Source organism: Arvicola amphibius, unplaced genomic scaffold (genome assembly GCF_903992535.2).
Source record: "Arvicola amphibius unplaced genomic scaffold, mArvAmp1.2, whole genome shotgun sequence".
Classification (NCBI taxonomy): Eukaryota; Metazoa; Chordata; class Mammalia; order Rodentia; family Cricetidae; genus Arvicola; species Arvicola amphibius.
Window position 1 is genome coordinate 193,163 of NW_024582314.1, and position 24,678 is coordinate 217,840.

The window sequence follows — 24,678 nt, forward strand, 5'->3', positions numbered from 1 at the left end:
TTTTTCTAATTACATTTATTGATTGATTTATTATAAATATTCATTCCAGGTAAACATGTTCAAAAGCCCATGGCTTGGAATGACATAGACCCTAGTAGACCCTACCCAAATTTCATTGCTAAAAGTCATGTTGTCAAATTGCAATATAAATATTCATTTTTACAACTAATAGATTAGTCCTGTGCTCAGCCCTGATCACAAGGACATTTGTGTGCAGTGGGTAATAATGAATGTAAACATTCATACCTAGTCTAAGTGCTAAGAATGGAAGACTGACTGCTCATCCACAGATGAGCCATCTGGATCCACTTTGCACCCAAAACTCAGGGATTTTCAAAAAATGATGGAATCAAATTAAGGACCATAATATGGTGTGGGTAGCCATGAAATGTCATCTTCAGGCTCTGACATAGTTACTATACATATGAATTCTCAGCAGCTATAGTTACCAGCACACCATCTCAACAAATTAAGCAAGTCAACGTTACAGCATGAGAGTCTGTGAAGTAACTGAGTGAGTAAAGATGTCCACATATAAGCTTGGCAATATTGTTTGAATTGCTTTGTATCTACTTGGTAGAGATGAGAATTGAATTTCATAAGTTGCCTTCCAAGGTTCTTATAGGTATCTTGGTTTATGTGTGCCTTGCTTTCACCAATGTAACAATTTTTTAAAAAAACAACATAATAAAAAATGGCCAGTTCAGGCTCTGTGTCCCCTATTATTAGAAATCTTTGATAGGATTAGTTTCATAGATTGCCTAGATTTTCCATTGTACCAGTTTTCCTGAATAGAATACCTTCTGTAACCATGCAAGGTCTAAAGTGGATGTGTTAAGACACCAAACCAGTCACAAAAATTACATTTAGGTTGTCCTGCCTGGAAGGTGCCCTGTGACTGGAACCTAGCAGAATCTTCATCATTGAGACCAAGGAAACTACATCCATCAACTGATGGGGGTAGATTCATAGTCCCAGAGCCAAATATTAGGTGGAATGCATGGAGGCCTAATAAGGAGTGGGAGAAAGGATTATAAAAACCAGAGATTCCACAGACACCATCATATCACAGTCCACATACTTAACTAATGAGGATTCATGGGGGTTCATGGAAATCAGGGATAACAAAGGGCTGCCTTAGGTCTTCAGTATTCCTGTTATGGCTGAATAGATTGGTATGCTTTTTGGATTACTAACATTGGAAACGGGGTCTGTATGATTCTTTGCCCTACTTATTGTACACTTTTCTTTTTACTGGGTTGATTTATCCAGGTTGATGATATGGTACTTGCCTGGTCTTATTGTAGCTTGCTATGTAAGATTTTAAAAATGTTCCTGGGATGTCTGCAATTTTCTGGGTGGAGACAGAACAGGATGCATCTGGGGGAGAGCAGAAGTATGGGTGAGAAGATTAAGAAGAAACTTTGATTGGGATGTACATTATAAGAAAACAATTAAAAATTTAAAGAAATATCACAACATGATAGGCAGGGATTCTTGGTTGGCCAACTCCAAGCTTTGGGTCTATTGGTATTGGATGATTGAAGAGAAAATTATAATCACTTTTTAGAAAGTCTCTAGAGGTTCCTTCATCACTTTCTTTACTATGGAATGACATAGCTATGTGTATATAGATTGCACAGTTTGGACTTACTCTGCTATTATGAAATAAAACAGAGACATTTTGGAAGGTCCCAATGAAGACAGAGGAACATAGTTTGGCATAGACATGATTACACTATAATTTGTACATGAAGGAAAATATTATATAATAAACATGATTATTTTGAAAAATGAAGATAACAATTTTATATGTTTAGAAATTTTATAGTAGTCCATTTTACACTGTGCATATTTTCCCCACAACTCCTACCCTTCATTTTCTTGATATTCCTGTTTTTACTACATTCTGCTAAACAGTTTCATTTTTAAGTTGTTAGATATTTGCATAAATAGTTCTCTGTACTTATTCAATATATAAAAACTTCTTAGAGTTTCATATAGTATCTGTATTTCAGACATAATTTTAATTAATACAGTTGTCTGTATTAATTCCAGGTACATTGATTTTCCTAAAGGTGATATAAGTTCCTTATTCTTTCAGATGACCTAATCCTGTTGTGCCACATATAAAGTGAGGTCTTATTGCTGCAATCATCTGCTGAAAGTCACAAAGTTTATTTTCATAAGATATGGCAGATCGTGTTGCATTAAACATCAATGTGCAAATATTTCTGAGGTATAATTATTTAGGCCATTTCAGTGAGTTTTTGTATGAAACCTTCTAGTATGGCAAATATTAACTATATTTATCTGAACTTAGGTTGTAATTTCTTAAAATTCAGAAAGTTTTGAAATTTCCATTTACTACCATCATTACAATTACTCTTTCTCTAAATCAATCAGACAACCTTGTCAGAAAATGGAGAAACTGCCTCAGGTCAGAAATCTATTGAGAGTTTAGGTCCTGTTGTTACACCCACAACATCTGCAGAGCTGAGGAAATGATCGGAGATGCATTTCTTCGGACAGGATCAGGACTTGAACTTCACAATTCTGTTGCTTGACTCAAGTGATCTCCACCACCTTCTCAAATTGGACTAGGTGCTTATTTAAGAAATCCCCTGTTCTTGAATATGCAAATTGCCTGAGTCTATTATGGTAAATACAGGAACATCCACACCCAACAATAACATATGATCCATGTGTTTTCCATAGTCACTGAGCACACAAGGCCCACACCATGGAATGGAACTGTATCATTCTCTTTCTTGTGTCAGTAATGACAGGTAAGAAATTTCTAATTCCAAACCTGAGGAGAAAACAGGGACTGAGGTGACAATGTCTCTGACAATCTACTCTGTCTTTTTCTTCACAGGTGTCCACTCCCAGTTACAGTTGCATCAGTCAGGTCCTGAACTGCAGAAACATGGGACCTCAGTGAAGTTGTCCTGCAAGGCTTCAGGCTCTACCTTCACTGGCTACTATATTAGCTGGGTGAAGCAGAGGCCTGGACAGGGCATGGAGTGGATTGGAGTTATTTATCTTATAGTGGTGGTACATACTACAATGGGAAGTTCCAGAGCAAGGCCAAGCTGACTGCAGACAAATCCTCTAGCACAGCCTACATGGAGCTCAGCAGCCTAACATCTGAGGACTCTGTAGTCTATTACTGTGCAAAACACAGTGCTGTAACCATATCCTGAGTGTGTCAGAAACCCTGGAGGAGCAGAAAGCTGCCCTAGGACTGAGATCACAGAGAAGATTAGCCTTAAGACATCCACAGAAACATACATTCTGAATTGTTTTTCATTCATTTTTTTGTAACACCTTTTCAAAATTTCATTTGTGAATGAAGGGATGCTGATTTAGGATGACTAGTGTATACCATACCTTCAGAATCTCTTCACCAATGATAACATTCAATGAAATGTTTCTTCTTTAATAAAATAATAAAATGTGAAAACAGTGACTATGAAGTATGATAAAAAAATCCATCTCTGGACTCTAACAAAAATTGTATATGTTGGAGGTAGTTTTTAATAAACTGAAATATGCATTTGAGCAATAAAATCCAAATAATAACTGTTGGGAAAACAAAAGTCCTTCAGAATCTTAAATGTTACATGACTTCAGGTTTCTAGTTAACTCTGGCTGTGTGATCCTGCAGAAATTCCAGTCTCTTAGAATGTTAGATACATGCCAAAATGCTTGCAAATAACATAATTCCTGTAAGATGATCAAGAATGACAAAATTATTGTTTACAAAAATCATTAAACAGATCAATGTATATACATGCTAATTGAGGTAGGTTCTGAGATCATACATTATTCCCTGGTGTCATATTTACTTCCTTACCAGTCTCAGAAACCTGCCGCATAGTCTCAAAACTTTATAGAACTTAGAGCTATACTGATACATCATTATTTTTCACAGGCCATTAGATCTTAACCCAGTGGTCACCTTTGTTGTACAGTGTGATTTGATTTTTGAATAGTTTAGTACTTGTGAATATCCTCACTCAATTGTGCTGTCTACCAACTCACTTCATCTTCAGTGTTCACTGCTACAGCTATATCCAACAACACCAAATAAAATATTGGGTTTCATGGGGATCTGGAAATCAACTGAGGCACAGCTCAATATTCATCCTTGAAAAAATCTACTCAATATCACTTAGATAGTGAAGGAAGCAGAGACAGCCATATTTTTTCCATATACAATGAGCCTGTCAGAGTTTTTCTGGTGAAGAGAGGAACCAATGTCCATAGATAAAGCAGAATTATCCCAACTATCCTATAAACATGCCTGAACTTGACCCCAATCATATTCTGTGTCATTATATGGGAGAGCAGTCACACCAATTCATTTAAAGGTTGAATGACACTGAACACTAATTCTAAGATAGTACTGTTCAACTGATTTCCTATAAAAGAGCAGCTTCTTCCAAAGCATCGATATGATTCTGAAAGGTCCCTGTCTTCTAGACTTTTAGCAATTTTCAGATAACATGTTTTGAGAGTCAATTAACATCTTCTGTAGTTTGAACCTGTTGTACTAAAGCAGTTGTTCATACAACAATTCTTATAGTAATAATGCATATAATAATGCCCAAATTAAAGCAGCATTTAATCATTAATACCCCAAAGAACATTAGTAATTTCATTTTTATAACATGTTAAACAGGTTCATCAGCCATATATCCCACCCCAGGTTAGGAAATTAATTCTGTATATTTTTTGATAATAACAAATGAATGACAAGGTACAAAGTAATCCCTACTTCATGCTGAAATTAGGGTGTTGTAGTTGAAAACCCCAAAAGCTGTAAGTGAAGCTTGGTTCTCTCATTATTCATGCTCTGTAGGACCACCTAAGACTAAGGATGTGTAGTCTGTGAGGCTGGACCAGGATATAGATTCTGAGGAAACAGCTAAAGTTGGTGCTGTGCCACATCCACAGCTGTCCTGCCTGTGTGACAAAATGCCTCTCAGGTGGTGGCTGTTTCAAAATGAGGGGTTTGTGCTTCCTGGAGCTTGGCCCCCGGCTGCTCCCTAGCATTCTGCTTGAGTTGTGGTGCCTGACCGGCCTCAACGACCTTGTTCACTTTGTTCCTGGCGATGGTTCTTTGCATTGGCTCTGCTATTTTCTTTCTCTGTCCTATTTTTCTCTTGCAAAAAATTTAATCTGTTCAAGGAACCAGGAAACATTCCCAATGGCTTCTTGAATACGGAGGAACTGATGTGTCTGTCCCCTCCCTTGATCTAGGCCATTAAGGTTATGACCAAGACTCCGGCTTGCTCTCTGGGGGAATTTATGGATACCCTAGAATAAAAAAAGCTCATGATAATAGAAGATGGATAAATTATGAAGGAAAATGTAGGGAGTGACATGAGTTACCATCTCTGGAGAGGCTAGCCAGAATGAGAAACCGCTGGTGCATTTTAGATATGAAAGAAAGGCAGGCTATTCTTGACAATATGAAGCCAGCCATTCAATATTGGAGCAATCCCTGTGGGTGGAATCCTGAAGAATAGTGTTTGGGTTAGCTTGAAGGCCGATATGATTTAGGGACATGAGAAAGTTAGCAGTTAGTTAATGGTGTGAGTCGGATTTCAAAGAAAAGCTCTGCCCACCTGGCCCTAACCACAAGACATGCTAAAAACAATCAACTGCCTGTAATCATTTTTTTCATGTAAGCTTTTGTGTCTGCCAACTTCCTTCTGTAATCTCATAAAAGTAATGCTTAAATTTTAGTAAAATTGCAGCAGATTCAAACCTCATTAGAGTTATGCCTCTGTCATTCATCAAGTCCCAGGTTCTCCTTAGCCTTCACCCCTGTTCTCCCTCGGTCTTCAATCTCCAAGGGAGTTGGTCCACAGCAGTGCTGGATTTGCTGGAGATGTCTGTGGTTGATTTGAAACCTGGTGGAACAAATAGACTAGGGAAAGAAGTAAAGTTAAGTAGTTCAGAAAAAAGAATTTATGGTGGGCTCATGGTCCTGTTAGATGAGAAAGCAGATTTTTACATACAATTGCACATTAAAGTCTTAGATTTAGCTTTTGATGCTGGTCAGTAATCTAATTTTTACCAGGCATTTCATCCTTATGAGAAGAATGATATAGGCCCAAGCACAAAGCATCACAAAAATTCTCTTTGACTTTCTAGTCTGGCTGTTCTAAGAGTAGTCATTCCAGGTGATGAAGAATCATATTTTCACAGAGAAATGGGGTATAGTGCTTTTCTGTAACTCTTTCTGGAGCTGATACAGAGGATATCCTGAAACACATTTTAACAGGCTAAACCTGAGATACATGAACACTGAGAAAACCAATGTGTATGAATATGTGAGTCAATCAGAGTGAGGTGATATAAACCAGATTCCAGACTTATTCTTTACTGCAGGGGGATTCAGGACAGCAAAAAGTGGTGCTGAGACCCTTAAGTGATGTTGAGAAAAGTTAAGTATAGACTAGTTATAGAAAGAATTGCTGGACACTTGTGATAAATGAAAATGAGCCCCTGGCAGAAGAGAAGGGTTAAGTAAATCTCAGAATAAAGAGTGAATGAATAATGCCAGAAACCAATGTCTGTATGTATTCCAAGAAATATTTTGTTCACATTCATAGGCATTGTACTTGCTCAGCCATTTGTGATCCTTGCATTGCCTTAACATAGGAGAAGAAGCTCATATCATCTCTTCATAAAATTACAGAATCCAGATTTTTGTAAATGAATTATTTGAGATAGGAAGATGTTGATTTATTTCCATACTTCTTTGGCATTAAAGTATTTCCCTATAGGAGGAGGCTGCTTTTTGGTTTCCAGCTGTCTGGCTAGCTAGATACGAAATAATTACACAGAAATGGTATTCATTAAATCCTTGCTTGGTAAATTAGCTGCATCTTGTTACTGCCTAACTCTTACAACTTAGTTTAACTCATCTACATTAATCTCTGCATCACTACAAGGTCATGGCCTACCAGCAAAGTTTCAACATGTCTATCCCTACCAGCAGCTTCATGGCATCTCCCTGATTCCACCCTCTTTCTCCCAGTATTGAGCCTAGCTTTCCCTGCCTCCCTAAGTTCTCTCATGCTATAGGTCCAAAGCAGTTCTTTATTCATTAATCAATAAAAGAACCACATAGTCTGAAGTACTTCCCACACCATTTCCTCTTTTCTGTTAAAACAAAAAGGAAGGCTTTACTTTAACAGCAAAATTACATATAACAAAACAGGTATCAAGCATGTGTTAGTTACAATATTTATATTTATATTATCTTTTATAACTATAAATTCTTCAACTCCATAAAAGACTCCAGAAGGACATAAACTACCTAAGTAAACAGGAAGTACATTGCATGCAACTTCCAAAACTCTAGAATTGATAGAGACTTCTTGCTGCCTGGACAGTCACCCAAAGTTCTTTTGTACCATTAGGTTATCCATCTTCAGCCTACAGGTCCATAATATCCAGCAGATTTTTCCATGAAGCCTAAAATTTCAGAGACAGTCCTGCCTATTTTGGCAGTTTGCCAGTCACTTTCTTTTGCATCCTGCAGAATTTCTAGTAGACTTTCATGTATTGGGAACCCTAATGGATCACCTAAATTTTAGGCAAGTTCAGCAGTCATTTCTCTGTGGGTCCTGCATGTGCAGTTAAGCAGTCCAGGCAAAAGCAGTTTCTTGCCAAAATCACTAACCAACTGCATAAGGAACTTTTTCAATGCCAATATTTCTCTTGAAGTAATTGGTGCTGCCAGGAACAGATGTGTCTCATTGTTGTAAAAAGTCCTACATTTTTAAACATTTTAAATGTTAGTTTTTTATAGGTTTGAGGAATACCTTTTTATCTGAAACACATCTCTGTACATCTAGAAAACCTAACTAACATGACTACAAGCTTGACTATCTTACCTATATTTTTTTAATTTTACATTACATTTTAAAATGAGCTAGACAAACACTATACCTTAGTCAATCTCAGATACACATATACACAGTACACCAAAATTTACTTTAAATTTGTATCAATAAACAAGATTCATACCAATGCAATTCTTTATAGCATGTCCCCTTTTAAATATAAACAAACATTTACAGGCAATAAATGGGAATATGGGCATAGTTATCTTTAAACTGTTTCCTGCTGTTGATTGTGGAAACCAATTTTGTGGTTACTTTTGGGGTGTTCATGGCAACATTTCAGGGGTCCTTTGTGCAACAAACCATATTGCTCTGGAAGCAATCCACAGTTTCTCATTTTCTGTGGAGACAAAAAAGAACCTCTTTTCCAAAGCAACGTATTCTTAGACCCAAATTCTGAAGTCAAGATAAGATACCTTTATAATGTGCATGCTGGTTTAGCTTAGCAGCCCATACAATGTAATATTTCTCTGTATTTAGCTATTCACGGTTAAAAAAAAAAACAATGATAACACATTAATATGTATAACCCAGACTCTGTGAATTTTCCATTTTATGTGGCTTATTTTTCTTTACTCCTTTTAATCTATGACTATCTGTACTCTGTCTCTTTAAAGACTTTATTTTTAATGCATTAACTTTATTTTATGACTCTCTGTACACTTTTTCTTCTCTTTTCCAAGCCTACTCATATTTATTCAAGACTATGACTCATCTGGATTTGTGAATATTGTGTATCCATAATTTTTTACTGTCCAGGAGTGCTTTTGAAAATGCTAAGCTCTTCATAAAGCTTAAAGTGCAACATTACTATGGTATATATGGTGCTTCTTGCTTGCCTGTTCAGTCTAAAACTTAAGCTGCACAATTACTATGATATATATGGTACTTCCTGCTTGCAGGCACAGTCCAGCATGTTGGAGCCACTTGTACATCTGGGCCATGCACACAGACCCATTTTCAGGCACACATTCATTCCATGTAGCCATTAAGCAAGCTGCAGCAGTCTTGTGACAAACCCCAATCAAATGCTCTATAGCCAGAAGTCCTGTCTGAAAGAGTGAGTGTTTGCACTCCAGGACAGCACAAACAGCTGGCATTTCAAAATGGTGCAGCTTTTTTCCTGCTACAGCTGAATCAGGAAAACCACTCTTAAAGTAGCTGCAGCATGTCACCAACGAACAGGAAGAAGCTGTGTTAAACTCTGGTTTTTTTTTTTTTTTTTTGTATCTATAATTTTTTCAAGCCATCTCAGGATTTACATGGATTTAGTCCACAACATTGGTGCGCCAACTTGCAGAAGGAGTTTGCTTCCTGGTTCCCAGCTGCCTGGCTAGCTTAGCCCAAAATAATCACATAGAAACTGTATTCATTAAATCACACTGCTTGGCCCATTAGCTCTAGATTCTCATAGGCTAAGTCTTACATATAGGTTAACCCATCCCCATTAATCTGTGCATCACTATGAGGTCATAACTTACTAGCAAATTTTCAGTCTCTCTATCCCTAGCAGCAGATTCATGGCATGTCACTAACTCTGTCCTTCTTTCTCCAATCATTCAGCATAGCTTTTCCTGCCTACCCCAGTTCTGCCCTTCCATAGGCCCAAAGCAGTTTTTAATTCATTAACCAACTAAAGAAACACATAGTTAGAAGGACCTCCCACACTACTCTTCTACATTGCCACCCATGGTAGCCGTCTGCATTTCATTACACTGAAGATACAATGTTCCTTCTACACATTACCTGGAAGAATAGATTTTAGGAATGCCAAGATAAGCCCATGCAGAACTCTGAAGGAACGTTAGGGAGATTTGTTACTCTATAATGGGAAGTGCTTTTTCCCCACACAGTGTTTCCCTCTGAGCTGACAATCCACAGGACATTGTATCAATTCTGACTAGTAAAAGATGAGAAACCGCTGGGCGGTGGTAGCACACACCTTTAATCCCAGCACTCGGGAGGCGGAGGCAGACGGAACTCTGTGAGTTCAAGGCCAGCCTGGTCTACAAGAGCTAGTTCCAGGAAGGTCTCCAAAGCCACAGAGAAACTCTGTCTCGAAAAACCAAAAAAAAAAAAAAAAAAAAAAAAAAAAAAAAAAAAAAAAGATGAGAAACCATTCATCTGATGGGTCTCAGCTGTTTCTCTCTTGAAAAATTATATGATACAATGCATGGTCCCAAACTTCATGTAAAAAAAATGCAAGAATAGCCTTACTTTCTGTAGTATATATTTTTGTTTTATTATGTGTAACTACCCTTTGGAAACTTAAAAGCCTTACTAACACATGCTTTGTCCAGGAATTGAAGGTCCCTGGACTTGGAAAGTTATAGAGGGATAGATAAATCTGTATGCAGAGAAATATCCTATACCAAAAAGGATTCAATTCTGACATCAGTTGTAGCATGATGAAGACAATTCATACCCTGTTCTCTCCATGTGGCGCCAACTTTCAATTGCATACTGGGAAAGCTGAATCCAGCTGCCACCAGCAAAGAGCCTGGAATTGAGCGGGACATTGATGATAATGTAGGAACAACTTAAAGTCAATCTCTGAAACATCTAATCGGTATCTCCTGATAAACGAATTGCTTTCTCTCTGTGTCTGATATTTGTGAGCACTGAAGTTTCAGGGATATGTCAATACTCTATCTAGACTGCGCAACTTCAGTGTAAGCCATGATAAATGAACCTGTAGAGTATCTTTGGATCAATAGGGGGCACAATAGAGCCAGTAAAGCATAGTACAGAGATGAGGATGGTGTGAATGTTACTCTATGTCCTCTGTTGTTTCCTTTCTTGAGTCTACTATCTGACATGCCCAAAGGATGCTTAATCATTCCTCAATCTATGTTCATAATAGCATTATTTCTATCAGCCGGAACCTAGAAACTAAGATGCCCTGATCTTTTCTTTCTATAAAAAGTAAATAGACAAAACAGAGAGAATTTTTTAACATCACAAGTAATACACGCACACAGATGTTAAAAGAAAGCAAACATAAAAATACATGCTTAGAAAGCATGGTGTATAAACAAGAGTATATTAACCCCAGGATTTTACCCTGTGCAGGCCCTGTCCATGATGTCACAGACTCTCTGTATCCTTATGTGCATCATTCCTATTGTGTCTGGAAGACACTGTTTTCCTTAGAGTCACCTACACATCTGACTCTCTCAATTTATTCAAATTTTAAAATCTTCTCACAAGTGAGGCCTAAGGTTTTTATTTGTGTGTGTGTGCGTGTGTGTGTGTGTGTGTGTGTGTGTGTGTGTGCAACCAAGAGGAATGTCAGCACCACATATGGTTTTCAACATGCATGGGAGATCTCTCATCATTAACTCATAGAAAAATGTCAAGTTCATGTTCTCCCTTTTTCAGCTCCTTATTTGGGCCTTGGGAGCTCAGTCCTGCACTCCAGTGTGGGTCTCTGTCTCTATCTCCATCCATCACCAGATGGAGCTTCTATGGTGATATGCAAGATATTCATCAGTATGGCTATAGGAAAGGGCCATTTCAGGCTCTCTCTCCTCGGCTGCCCAAGGAACTAGCTGGGGACATCTCCATGGATACCTGGGACACCCTCTAGAGTGAAGTCTCTTGCTAACCCTAAAAAAATGGCTCCCTTAATTAAGATATCTTCTTCCCTGCACCCCTATCTACCCTTCCTCCATCCCAACCATCCCATTCCCCCAGGGTCTCCCCATCCTCCCTTCCTCCCTTTTCTATCCACATCTCCCCATCACTCCTTACAGCCACCCCACCCTCACCCCAAGATCCCAAATTTTGCCTGGCAATCTAGTCTACTTCCAGTATCCAGGAGGATAATTATATATTTTCCTTTGGGTTCACTTTCTTATTTAGCTTCTCTATGATCAGGAATTATAGGCTCACTGACCTTTATTTATGGCTACAATCCACTGATGAGTGAGTACATACCAAATTCATCCTTTTGGGTCTGGGTTACAAGGAAGTTAGGACCCCAAGGAGTGTGCCCACCCACTGAGACTGCATGGCTGCTCTAACGGGAGCTCACCTAGGCCAGCTCGACAAGGACTGAAAAAGCATGGGATCAAACCGGATTCTCCAAACATGGAGGACAATGAAGGCTGACTGAGAAGCCAAGAACAATGGCACTGGGTTTTGACCCTACCGCATGTACTGGCTTTTTGGGGAGCCTAGGTTGTTTAGATGCGCACCTTCCTGGACCTAGATGGAGTGGGTTGGACCTTGGACTTCTCGCAGGGCAGGGAACCCTGACTGTTCCTTGGACTGGCAAGGGAGGGGGAGGGGAGTTAAGGGAGGGGGAGGGAAAAGGGAGGTGGGGAGGAAGCAGAAATTTTTAATAATAATAATAAAAAAATGAAAAAAAAACAAAAATAAACTAGTTTTGCTCCTTGGTGTTAACAAAAAGAAAGAAAGAAAGAAAGAAAGAAAGAAAGAAAGAAAGAAAGAAAGAAAGAAAGAAAGAAAGATGTCAAGCACCCAATGGTGAGATGTTTAATAATAAGTTGTGTCTTTGATTAGGAAAACTGTTCAACCACTCAGGTACTGTGTTCAAGGATTCAGTAATAAAAATAAGATGTAAAAACCATCAACATACTTTCTATTTAGCTTTCTGCATGTGTATATCTCATAGAACCATAGAAATTAATCAGAACATATAGGTCAGTACACAGTCACACATTTTAAGCAATTTGAACAGTTGTGAATGTCTGCATTGATCATCACACATGACATAGAAACTTCTGTGATCAAGGATGAGAGCAACACTAATTTATATAAGCATAAGTTTATACAGTTTAGCATATAGATTTCATATAAATCTAAGTATTTATTAGGTAGTTTGACAATATGAACATTAGCAGTACAACTAGGAGTTTTAAAATTTTTAGCACCACAGCCATCTGTAAATATTTTTTTTCACGCAGAGAGGAACTTTCTGTGTTTGAAATATATTTGTGAATTGACAGCATAGGTCACAATGTTACATCCACTAGGTATGATTAGCACTTGAGGAAATAGGATGGGATGCATTTTCTCAGACAGGATTAGGATTTTGTACCTAATCACCTTGCTGCCTGACTCAAGATCCTCTAAATCCTTTTTTTCAAGATGAATGAGGGCTTTATCTAAGAAGTACCCTCTCTCTTAAATATGCAAACATGTTTATCTATGGTGGTAAATACAGGTATGTCCACACCCTAGAACAATACATGATCAGTGTACTCTCCACTCACTGTCACTGAGCACACAGGTCCTCACCATGGAATGGAGCTGGATTATCTTCTTGCTAGTGGCAACAGCTACAGGTAAGGGGATCTCCAGTTCCAGAATTGAGGAGGATCCATACACTCAGGTGACTGGGACACTCTGCCTTTGTCTCCACAGGTTACCATTCCCAAGTCCAGCTGAAGCAGTCTGGGGCTGAGCTGGTAAGGCCTGGGCCTCAGTGAAGTTGTCCTGCAAGGCTTCAGACTGTACCTTTACCAGCTACTATATTAACTGGATGAAGCAGAGGCCTGGACAGGGCCTGGAGTGGACTGGACATATTTATCCTGGAAATGGTGGAACTGACTACAATCAGAAGTTCCATGGCAAGGACACACTGACTGCAGACACATCCTCCAGCACAGCCTACATGGTGCTCAGCAGCCTGACATCAGAGGACTCTGCAGTCTATTAATGTGCAGGACACAGTGTTGCAGACACATCCTGAGTGTGTCAGACACCCTGGAGGAGTAGGAAGCAATTCTGGGACAGAGATGACAGAGAATATTAGACTGGAAACTTGATCATAAATAATCATATGAGTGTCCATTTTTTGCCTTCTCCTCATAGTACTCTAGTTTTTTTTTTTATTTTTTCATATTACACACATAAATAATATAATGCTGATTGAACCAGCCCTCGTGTACATCATACCATGACAGTCTCTTCAGCAATGACCATCTCCATTGACATATATGTTCTTTAATAAAATAATGAAAACTGAAAGGTGTGATTATGCTTTATGAAAAAAAAACTACTGGATTATTAAAGACTGTTCCCTTTGTCAGGGTAGCTTTCAATAAACAAAAATATGAATTTGGCAAGTAAGAGGTAAATAAATAAAGTCTGGCTAAACAAAAATATTTTCATGCTCTTAAATGTTACTTAACCTCAGGTGTATAGTTAAGTCTGGCTGTGTGGTCAAGCAAAATCCAGTGTCTTAGAATGTAAACTATGGATAAAAATGCACAGCCACATAAGTGTAATTCCTATAAGTTGGTATTACTAAAGCCCTTTCCACAAAAATCATTAAGCAAATAAATATATGCACTTGCTAATTGAGGTAGGTTCTGAGATCATACATTATTCCCTGGTCCCATGTTTACTTCCTTCATGTTCCCAGAAACCTGTCCTACAGTCTCAATTATTTTTTTTATGTTTTTTTAATATTTAAAAATTTCCATCTCCTCTCCTCCTCCTCCCCCTTTCCTTCCCTTCCTTCCCCTCCCCTTCACCCATACCCTCTCCCTCCCTCTCCAGGCCAAGGACTCAATTCTTATCAGAATGTGAACCTATACTGATACAACATCCACTCTCACAAGCCATTGGATAACTGGTGGTCACTGTTGTTCTATATTGTGTTTGGATTTTGGCCAGGTGGAGTGCTTGTAGACTCCCTCCATCAGTTGAACTGTGTATCAACTTCATCATCAGTGGTGGCTACTATAGACAGATCCCATAAAACCTAAAAAAGACTGGTATTCTTGAAGGTGTGGAAAACAGCTATGTGCAGCTCACCATTCATCCTTGAATCATCTACTAATCATCACCTTAGGACACTGAAGACAGATGTGAGAGTTATAGTTTGGGTACTGTGTGTGAACTCATACACAAACTTGTGTTAGCTGATTCTCCAAACCAGCAGGTGGCACTGTAGATCCATCCACCAATGCCTGGGAAATAAAATAGCAGAAGCTAATAAGGAAGTTGTGCACTGACTGATTTCCTCTGTGGATTCCATTGCCAACATCATTGCATTCAGAGACTGTGGAGTAGTTGAAATGTGAGATCCCTGTGCTACTACAATACTTGAGAACTTCTTTGTTTAAAACAATAAATACATGAGGTCAAATTATAATATATGAGCCAAATTGGAATTTGCCTATTGCCACTAGATAGGAAACTAGGTCATGAACCACTCATTATTATAGGTTAAGAATATTTGGGCCTCCGGATCAAGGGAAATATTTTTGAGGAAATTGTGCCAAAAATACAGAGCTGATACCTCTTGTATGTCCACAGTTCTGCAGAACACTGGTAATGAAAGGATGACAACAGTCTCCAGAGTTCTATGCTAGTGTCTGATGGAGGGAGGCTGGTCAATTCATCTTCACAGCATCACAGTTATGATGGACTCTGAGGAGGATCAGATGGCCCATGAATCATTGACATGTGGTTTACATTATCAAACATGGATGTGATGACATTGTTCTCAGTGGGATGGGAGAGCTCTGTATGCACAGGTGCAATAATGGAACTGGGAATGCATTTCCCCAGACAGGTTTAGGACTTGGAACTCACCATCCCACTGACTAACTCAGAAAACCTTTACCTTCCTGTGTCAAACAGGTTCCTGCTTTGATCTAAGGAATGCTCTTCCTCATTCATGTGTAAATTTCAGAAATTATGTTTGTAGATACAGCGATGTCCACCTACCCCACAGTTCCACAATAATACTCTCTTGATCACTGTCACTGAGCACACAGGTTCTCAGCATAAACTGCAGTTTGCTCATCCTCTACCTGGTGTCAGCAGGAACAGGTAAGTGTTCCCAGGACCGGACTTAGTGAGAAGCCAGAAAATGAAGTGACAAAGGCATCTTTTCCTAAGTGTCTGCTCCCATGTTCAAATACAGAAACCTGTGGTTGAACTAAGGAATTCTGGAGGAACGTTAAATGTGTCATGCAAAGATTTTTACTCATATCTTCCCCATGGGTATCGCAGAACCCTGGACATGGGTTTGAAAAAATTGGGTGGAAACTGCCAAGCATTATCAGAAGTTTGAAGACAGAATAGACACAGTGCCTGATACTTCCTACACGGAGCTCAGAAACCTAATATGAGTAGTCTGTCATCTACTACTGTGTAAGCGACAGTGTCATGTCTACAGCTGAGCTGGTTCAAAAACTCTGTAGGACTAGAAGGCTATCTTTAGATGAGAAGACAAGAACGGGTAACCTAAAGACTTGCTAAAAACTTGTGGTTAACTACTGATGAAAGGAACGATAGGACTAAAATTAATTCTCATTGAATAAATATATTTCATAATCACCATGCATGCAAAAATCAGTTTCAAATCTGTAAATTTGACCCACATATTCCCCTGCTATTGTCAGTGTCAACACATATGTCTGCCATAATTGGGTCAACACTTTGGAACAGAAATAATTGATCAAACATTAAGTAAATATCTAACTCCTAGTACATGACCAATATTGCTGTTAGCATATTAATAATACTGATTCATCAATCCAATTCATATTATTATGCTTTGAGAAATAGATTCAGAGATTAAGCATTTCACATAGTCTTCTTGAGTCCCAATAATTTTCCCTGTAATCACAAGCCTGTTACATTTTGTAATACACAATTTGTCCACCCTAGGAGAAAATGCTCTTGTCATTTCTCCATAATCTCACAGAGTCCAGGGCTTTGTGAATGAATTCCATTATGAGAACAGGATGTCTCTGTGAATCAATATTGCTTAATCAGGCAAGTATTTCTCTATTATCATCCATGATAGGCATCAGCATTCCAAAAAACTGCTGTTTTCCTACCTTCCTCTCCCTCCAATCCCTTCCTACATTTTCCCCAGTTCCCCCATCCAGTTCTCCATTTCTATTCAGTGGAATGCATGTTTCCCATGGATATCAATACAATATGGCATATCAAGTTGGTGAGGCAACTCAGTGTAAGGAAAACTGTCTCAAAAGCCAATAAAAGTGTGATAGACAGATGTTATTCCACTTTTCAGAATCCGACAAGAAGACCAAGTCACATCACTGTAACCTATACAGAGGGTCTAGGTCAGCTCAATGCAGGCTCTGCTTTTCAGTCAAGACTCTAGGAGCCCTTATCAGCTTACACTGATTCTTTTGCTTTTCTTGTAGTGTTCATGACACCTCTGGAATCCACAATTCTTCTTCCTGCTTTTCTACAGGATTTCCTGAGTCTGTCTAATGTTTGACTGAGAGTCTCTTTATTTGTTTCCATTAGCTGTTTTATGAAGCCTCTCTGATGACAACTGGGTTAGGCACCAATCTATGAGTATAGCAGAATACTATAGCATTAGTAATCATTTCATTAATTTTTCACAGTCACATGTTGTTTTATCTTAGGTCTCTGAGCTATCCATATTCTGGAACATGGCCCTCCAAGCATTGTTGAGGGTGGGCTCCCTTGCATGTCATGGGTCTTAACCTGGAACAGTCAACCCTGGACCACTCCTACAATTTCTGTGCCCCCTATTACCTAGCATATCTTGTAGCCATGACAAATTGTAAGCTGGAAGTTTTGAGGATGGATTGGTTCCCAGACCCTCCACTGTAAATCTTACATGGTTTTTAGAGACTGTCAGTTCAGATTCTGTATCTCCCATTGTTAGGTTCACCTTCATAGATTCCAGGGATTTTCTATTGTGATAGGTGTCTATCTTGTCCCTAAGATGCCTCCCAAATCCAGTTGTCTCTCTCAGTACTCTTTCCTCTCCATCCTCCCTATACTTGACCCCTTCTGTTCCTGTCCCATTTAAGCCTCACCTCCAACCATGATGTTTATTCTATTTCCCCACCCCAGGGATATTCAAGGATACCCCTTGAACTCTCCTTGTTACTTTCATTACCTGTGGATTGTAGTACGGTTCTCCTTTACAGATAAGTACATACCATGTTTGTCTTTCGCCATCTTGGTTATCTTACTCAGGATTAATTTTTCTAGTTCTATCCATTTGTCGTCAAATTTCATGATGTCATTTTTTAATAGCTGAGGAAATGTATCACAATTTCTTTATTTACTCTTTGTTTAAGGGCGAGCTAGTTTTTTTTTTCCAATTTCTGGCTATTATGTATAATGCTGCTGTGAACATAGTTGAGCAAGTGTTCTTGTGTTAGGGTGGAGTGTCCAAGGTTGGTATAGGTAGATCTTGAGGTAGAGGTTCCCTATTTCTGAGAAACTGACATTGATTTCCAAAGAGGTTGCACAAGTTTTAATGTTAGTCATTCTGACAGGTGTAAGGAATCTCAGAGTTATTTTGTAGAATGGACCTCTGAGTGCCAGCCTCAGTGTTCCCTCCTTGTTCATGTTGGCTGAAAATGTTGAAAATTTCTTCAAGTGCTTCCCCAACATTTGACATTCCTCTATTGAAGATTCTCTGTTTAGATCTATATCCCATTTAATATTTTTTCTTTTTTATTAATTTTTATTGAGCTCTACATTTTACTCTGCTCTCTCTCTGGCTCTCCCCTCCCCTTAAACCTTCCCCCAAGGTCACCATACTCCCAATTTACTCAGGAGATCTTTTCTTTTTCTACTTCCCATGTAGATCAGATATATGTATGTCTCTCTTAATGTCCTCACTGTTGTCTAGATTACCTGGGATTGTGATTTGGGGGCTGTTTTTTTTTTTTTTTGCTTTATGTTTAAAAACTACTTATAAGTGAATACATGTGATAATTTTCTTTCTGGTTCTGGGTTACCTTAATCACAATGATGTTTTATAGTTCCATCTATTTTCCCGCAAACTTTAAGATGTCAGGTTTTTTTTTTTTTTTTTTTTTTTTTTTTTTTTTTTTTTTTTTTTTTTTTTTTGCTGTTCAGTACTTCAATGTGTAAATGTACTGTGTTTTCCATTCTTTGGTCGAGGGGCATTAAAGTCATGTGCTCCACTATGTTTATAGCAGCATTGTTTGTCATAGACAGAAACTGGAATTATTTGTTTTTTATCTCTAGTCTTGAGTTCTTTATATATTTTGAATGTTAACTCTCTGTCTGATGTGGGGTGGATAAAGATCTTTACCACTCTATAAACTCCTATTTAGTTGTTTTGATAGTTTCCTTTGCCTTACAAAAGCTTTTTAGTTTCATCAGGTGCTATTTGTTAATTGGTGATCTTATTACCTGTGCAGGAACTGTTCAGGAATTTTTTTCCTATGCCAATGTGTTCAAGGCTATTCCCCACTTTCTTTTCTAACAGTTTCAGAGCATCTGGTTTTATTTTGTGGACTTTTATTCATTTTTCTTGAGTTTTGTGGAGGGTGATAGATATGGACCTATTTGCACTCTTCTACATGCTGATATCTATTTAGACCACAATTTGTTGAAGATGCTTTCTTTTTTACATTGTATAATTTTTCTTTCTTCTCAAAAATCAAGTGTCTGTAGGTTTGTGGGTTTACTTCTGGACCTTCAGTTAAATTCCAAGGATCAATCTGTCTGTTTTTATATCAATACATTGTCATTTTTATTACTTTTCTCTACAGTAAAGAATGAAATCAGAGATGGTGATACCTCCAGAAGTTCTTTTATTGTACAGGATAGTTTAAGCTATCAGCAAACTGATTTCCAAAGTTACTACAGAAGTTTATACTTACATCAACATGTGACTATAGATTACCCTTTCCCCACCTGCATGCCTGAATTTGTTGTCTTTCATTTTCTTGTTTACAGTCATCCTTATTGAGGTAATAATAATGTATCATTGGGGTTGTTTTAATCTGAATTTCATGGGTGAACTAAGGACTTGGTTGCAGGCCATAGAGAATCCAATCTCGAATTGAACATAACCTGCTGGCTTTCTACTGCAGGAAGGTATTGTGAAGTCTGCATGGAGAGAAAGACGTCAATAATCTCACACAGTACCAGGCCTTGCAGTGAACTCTATCAGCCTCCAGGTAAGAAGTACCAACTATTGGTTCCTGTTAGTCTTTATTTTTTTTTTCTCATGGTTTATTTTTTTTATATTTAAAAATTTCCATCTCCTTCCCTCCTCCTCCCCCCTCCCTCCCCTCCTTCTCCCCCTTCTCTCCCCTCCTTCTCCCCCTTACCTCCCCTCCCCTCCACCCATACCTCCCCTCCCTCCCTCTCAAGGCCAAGGAGCCATCAGGGTTCCCTACTCTATGCTAAGACCAAGGTCCTCCCAACTCCCCCCAGGTCCAGGAAGGTGATCGACCAAGCTGAGAAGGCTCCCACAGAGCCCGTCCATGAAGAACAATCAGAGCCCAGAGCCATTGTCCTTTGCTTCTCAGTCAGCCCCCGCTGTTGGCCACACTCAGAGACCATCAGCAATACAACTAGGGTCTACTCGGGCTATATCATTCCTAATCATGAATTTTTTAACATCCTTAATGGGATGGTGTCTTTCTGGTGGAGCAGGTCATGAATCCAGTTAGAAAGCAGTTATTTAAAGACTAACAGGAATGGGACTGATGGATCATGCGACCAAATCCTGTTAGTCTTTAAATAACTGCTTTCTAACTGGATTCATGACCTGCTCCACCAGAAAGACACCATCCCATTAAGGATGTTAAAAAATTCATGATTAGGAATGATATAGCCCAAGTAGACCCTAGTTGTATTGCTGATGGTCATGTTGTCTAACTGCCTATAAATATATACATATATATATATATATATATATATATATATGTTTATATATAATAGATTAGTGATGTTATCAGCCTTGGTCATGGAAGCATCTAAGTGCAGTGTGTAATGATCATTGTAGACATTCATCACTGGTCAAAGTGATGAGAATGAATGACTGAGTTCCCAGCCATATGGAATCCTCTTTATCAACCTCCTCCTTATCCCAAATCAAGGATCATCATAGAACAGAGAAAATAAAGAATGCAAGGTTCAGAGAATGAGGGTGAAAGTCATGGAATTCTAAGCACAAAGATTGAAGTGTTCTCATTGCACAAATGACCTCTTAGCAGCTGTTGTTACCAACATAAGACCTGCACAAAATCAAAACAGTTAAAATTACAGCATGAAAGCCCATGGGAAGACTAAGCAGGTGAATGTGTCTCTTGGCCAAACTGACAATGTTAGTTTGATTTCTGAAAGCTACCTCTTATAAGATGAGAACTGAACTCCATAAGTTGTCTTCTAACTTCCTTGGCACATGTGCACCCTGTAACCTCCCCCTACTAAACAAATATATCTTAAAAGTATATCTTACAACACAGGTTGGGGAGGGACTCCCCATGGATCACTGCCACCTGAGGAGGTGTTAGGATTTGAAGAATGCATAGGAAGATAGAATCACATTTTTAAAGAAGTGTGCCAACTTGGCATTTACTTATGAGCTAGTGGAGATTCCTATCATATCCATGCAGACAATGTTTATTAGACTTACTGAGTTATTCATAAATAAAACAAAAGAGATCAATATGTTAGAAGAAAGACATTTTGTTTTGGAAGATCATACGTGGAGCAAGAGGGACATAGTGGGTGAAAATATGATCAAAATATATTGCACTAATAACTAAAAATTGCAAGAGATGAACAAAACCATTCTGAAATAGCAATATTCCATACGTTTAGAATTTTCACATAGATGTATAAGATCCACTGTACGTATTTACCCTATAAAGTCAAACTATTATTTTCTTGCCCCTCCATATTCGTATGCCACTTTTATTACATTAGGTATTTTCAGTTCTACATTCTTACATATGTGCATTAGCAATTATTTCTAATTATACAATATCTAAGACAATAGGACTCAGACAATATCTGTTTCTGAGAGGGTCTTAAATTACTTAATAATGTCATCTCCAATTTCATTCCTTTTCCTCAAAGTTATATAAGTTCCTTATACATTACTGATGAATAAATTATGTTTTATAGCATATATATATATATTGTATTGATACAGTCATTTGTTCAAAGACATGTAGTTGTTTCTATAGTTTATTTACTGTAGACAATGCTGCAATAACATTTGTGTGCAAAAATTTCTGAGACATTTTCACTTTTCATAATTTGTGTAAGTGTTTTAGTAAGTAGTCTTCTCGAGTAACACTTGACAAATTCATGTATATGAGAAAAAACTAGAAGGTCTCATAATTTACAAGTTTTGTAATCCTTTTTACAACTACTAATTATAAATCTTTTGTCATCAGAGGAACAACTGTCACTGGCTGAATTTTCTTTGTAAATTAACAGCTTATATCTTAATGTTACATCCACAGGTCTGCACAGGGCTTGGGGATATAGTATTGGTTTCATTTCCTCAGACAAGATTAGATCTGGAATTTAGCATTCTGCTGCCTGACTCAAGGTCCTCTACTTCTTTATTTTAAAGCTCCACTAGGTCCTTATCTAAAAGGTACACTGTTCATGAATATACAAATCACATGAGTCTATGGTGGTAAATACAGAGATGTCCCCACCCCAGAACAACATATGATCAGTGTCCTCTCCACAGTCACTGAGCACAAAGGTCCTAACCATGGAGTGGAGCTGGATCATCCTATTCCTCATGTCACTAACTACAGGGAAAATGGCATTCCAGTTCCAGATCTGAAGAGGGAAAAGGGACTGAGGTGACAAAGACACGTAAACTGTATTTTCTCTACAGGTGTCCACTCCCAGGTACAGCTTCAGCAGTCTGGGCCTGAGCTTGTGAGGCCTGGGACCTAAGTGAAATTCCCCTGCAGGGTCTCTGATGATATCAATTATTACTTTATTCACAGGTTGAAGCAGAGGCCTGGACAATGTCTGGAGTGGATTTCGTGGATTTATCCTGGAGATGGTGACATTAAATACAATCAGAAGTTCCAGGGCAAGGCCACACTGACTGCAGATACATCCTCCAACACAGCCTACATGGAGCTCAGAATCCTGACTTCTGAAGACTCAGCAGTCTATTACTCTGCAGAACCCAGTGTTGCAACCAGATCCTGAGCATGTCAGAAACCCTGAATGAGCAGGAAATTGTGCTGGGACTGAAATGAGAGAAACGACTACCTTGAAGATTTACACAGGAATAATCTGAGTGTCTGTTTTTCTGATTCTTTCTCTATAAAGAAAATGAAGTTAATTGACCCCCATTTACATGTTTCTGCATAATAAAACACTAAAGAAGGGAAACCTGATTTAATGGATAGTTATAGAATTATCTTTGGATTCAAAGAGACTTGAACATTTTGGAGTAGCTTTGAATAATGTATAATATGAATTTTACCAGTAAAGTTCACACAAACAGCATCTGACCAAACCAAAACTCCTCTCACAGTCTTAAGTAGCATGAATGTGTGTTTTTGAATTCTACATGTGTTGTGCAGCAGAATTTCAGTGACAGAGGAAATTGCTGGGCATTCTGATCAGTGAAAGTGAGCACAGTCAGAGAAGTATGAAAAAATCCACACAGTAAAGTGTCAGTGAGAATGATAGACATCAATATGGACATGGATTTTATGGAAACTTTTGTGCAGTTTCATAAACATTGCACCTGCTCAGCCTGTATTGTGATCCTCACATTAGTTTAAATTAGGAAAAAAGCTCATGCCATCTTTTTATGATGTCACTGTGTCTAGATTTTAGTGTATGAATTCAGTGATGAGAGGAAAATGTCTTTGTAGATCTACACTGCTTAATAAGCTGAAATTCATGTACATTTACAATCACACTAGCCACTAGCATCCTAAGATGCTGGCCTATAAAGCACACCATCATGCACTTTACCCTGGAATGCAGGGATGCAGAAATCATCCAGCACCCTGTATTGTAGGGATAACTCTTCATCTACAATGAAAGTAGAATATTGTTCTCTCAGGTTGTCCCTCAGTATTCTGACAGACCAAGGGATATCATAAATTCTGATATGAAGGAAAGCCATGTATTTGACTGGTCCCAGCTTCCTCTATCCTGCAATAATAGGTGCACATGGTTTGTGATCCTGTAGTTAGAATAAAACATACATGAATAGTCTCACTTTCTAGAGCACATATTTTTGTTTTAAGCTGTAAAGCTCCACTTAGCCTTTATCCAGAAGTTTCTTTACAATGAGTGTAATGATTAAGGCAGATATCAATGACTGTTCAAAGTTCTGTAAATGAATGCCTGAGTAGACAACCTCAGTTGGCACAAGGCTTATCACAAAGGGGTATTAGAAAGAATGTACAATCCAGAATATAGGGTAGAAAGTCATGGAATTCTAATGTTACTACTTGACTTGACCATTGCATGTATGATCTAACAGTCACTATAGTTTCCAGTACAAGAGATAAACAAATCCAGCCAAACACAAAGACAGACTGAGAGTCTGTAAAATAGCTAAACAGGTAATGGTGTTTACTGACAGTCTTGGCAATATAATTTTGATTGCTTGCCGACACATGGTAGAATAAGAAAATTATATTTCTTTAATTTCCCTCAGGGGTTAATGCATCCACCTTGGAGTGTGTGTGTTGCTCTCACCATTAAAAAAGTACAATAGTATTCATATTATTATAACATGATGAGAAAGGTCTTCTGAGAACCAATACAAAGGTGAGAGTCTCTTAGTTTTTCATGATTAATGAGAAAATTATTATCACTTTTCTTCGTGAGATTTCTATAGGATCTCTATGTACTAGTGAATGACTATACTTGTACATCTACATGTAACACTGATTGGAGTTACTGTGTTAATGAAGCAAAAAAGGTCAAGAGTTTTGGAAAGATATTTATGTTGTTACTATCTCTAAAAATTCAC

At 38.2% G+C, this 24,678-nt stretch overlaps 2 pseudogenes; both read left to right on the plus strand.

The window, feature by feature from the left end:
* Positions 1 to 2,743: 2,743 nt before the first annotated feature.
* Positions 2,744 to 3,206, plus strand: LOC119805801 (annotated as a pseudogene).
* A 9,988-nt stretch (positions 3,207 to 13,194) lies between these two features.
* LOC119805794 lies at positions 13,195 to 13,614 on the plus strand (annotated as a pseudogene).
* Positions 13,615 to 24,678: the final 11,064 nt, after the last annotated feature.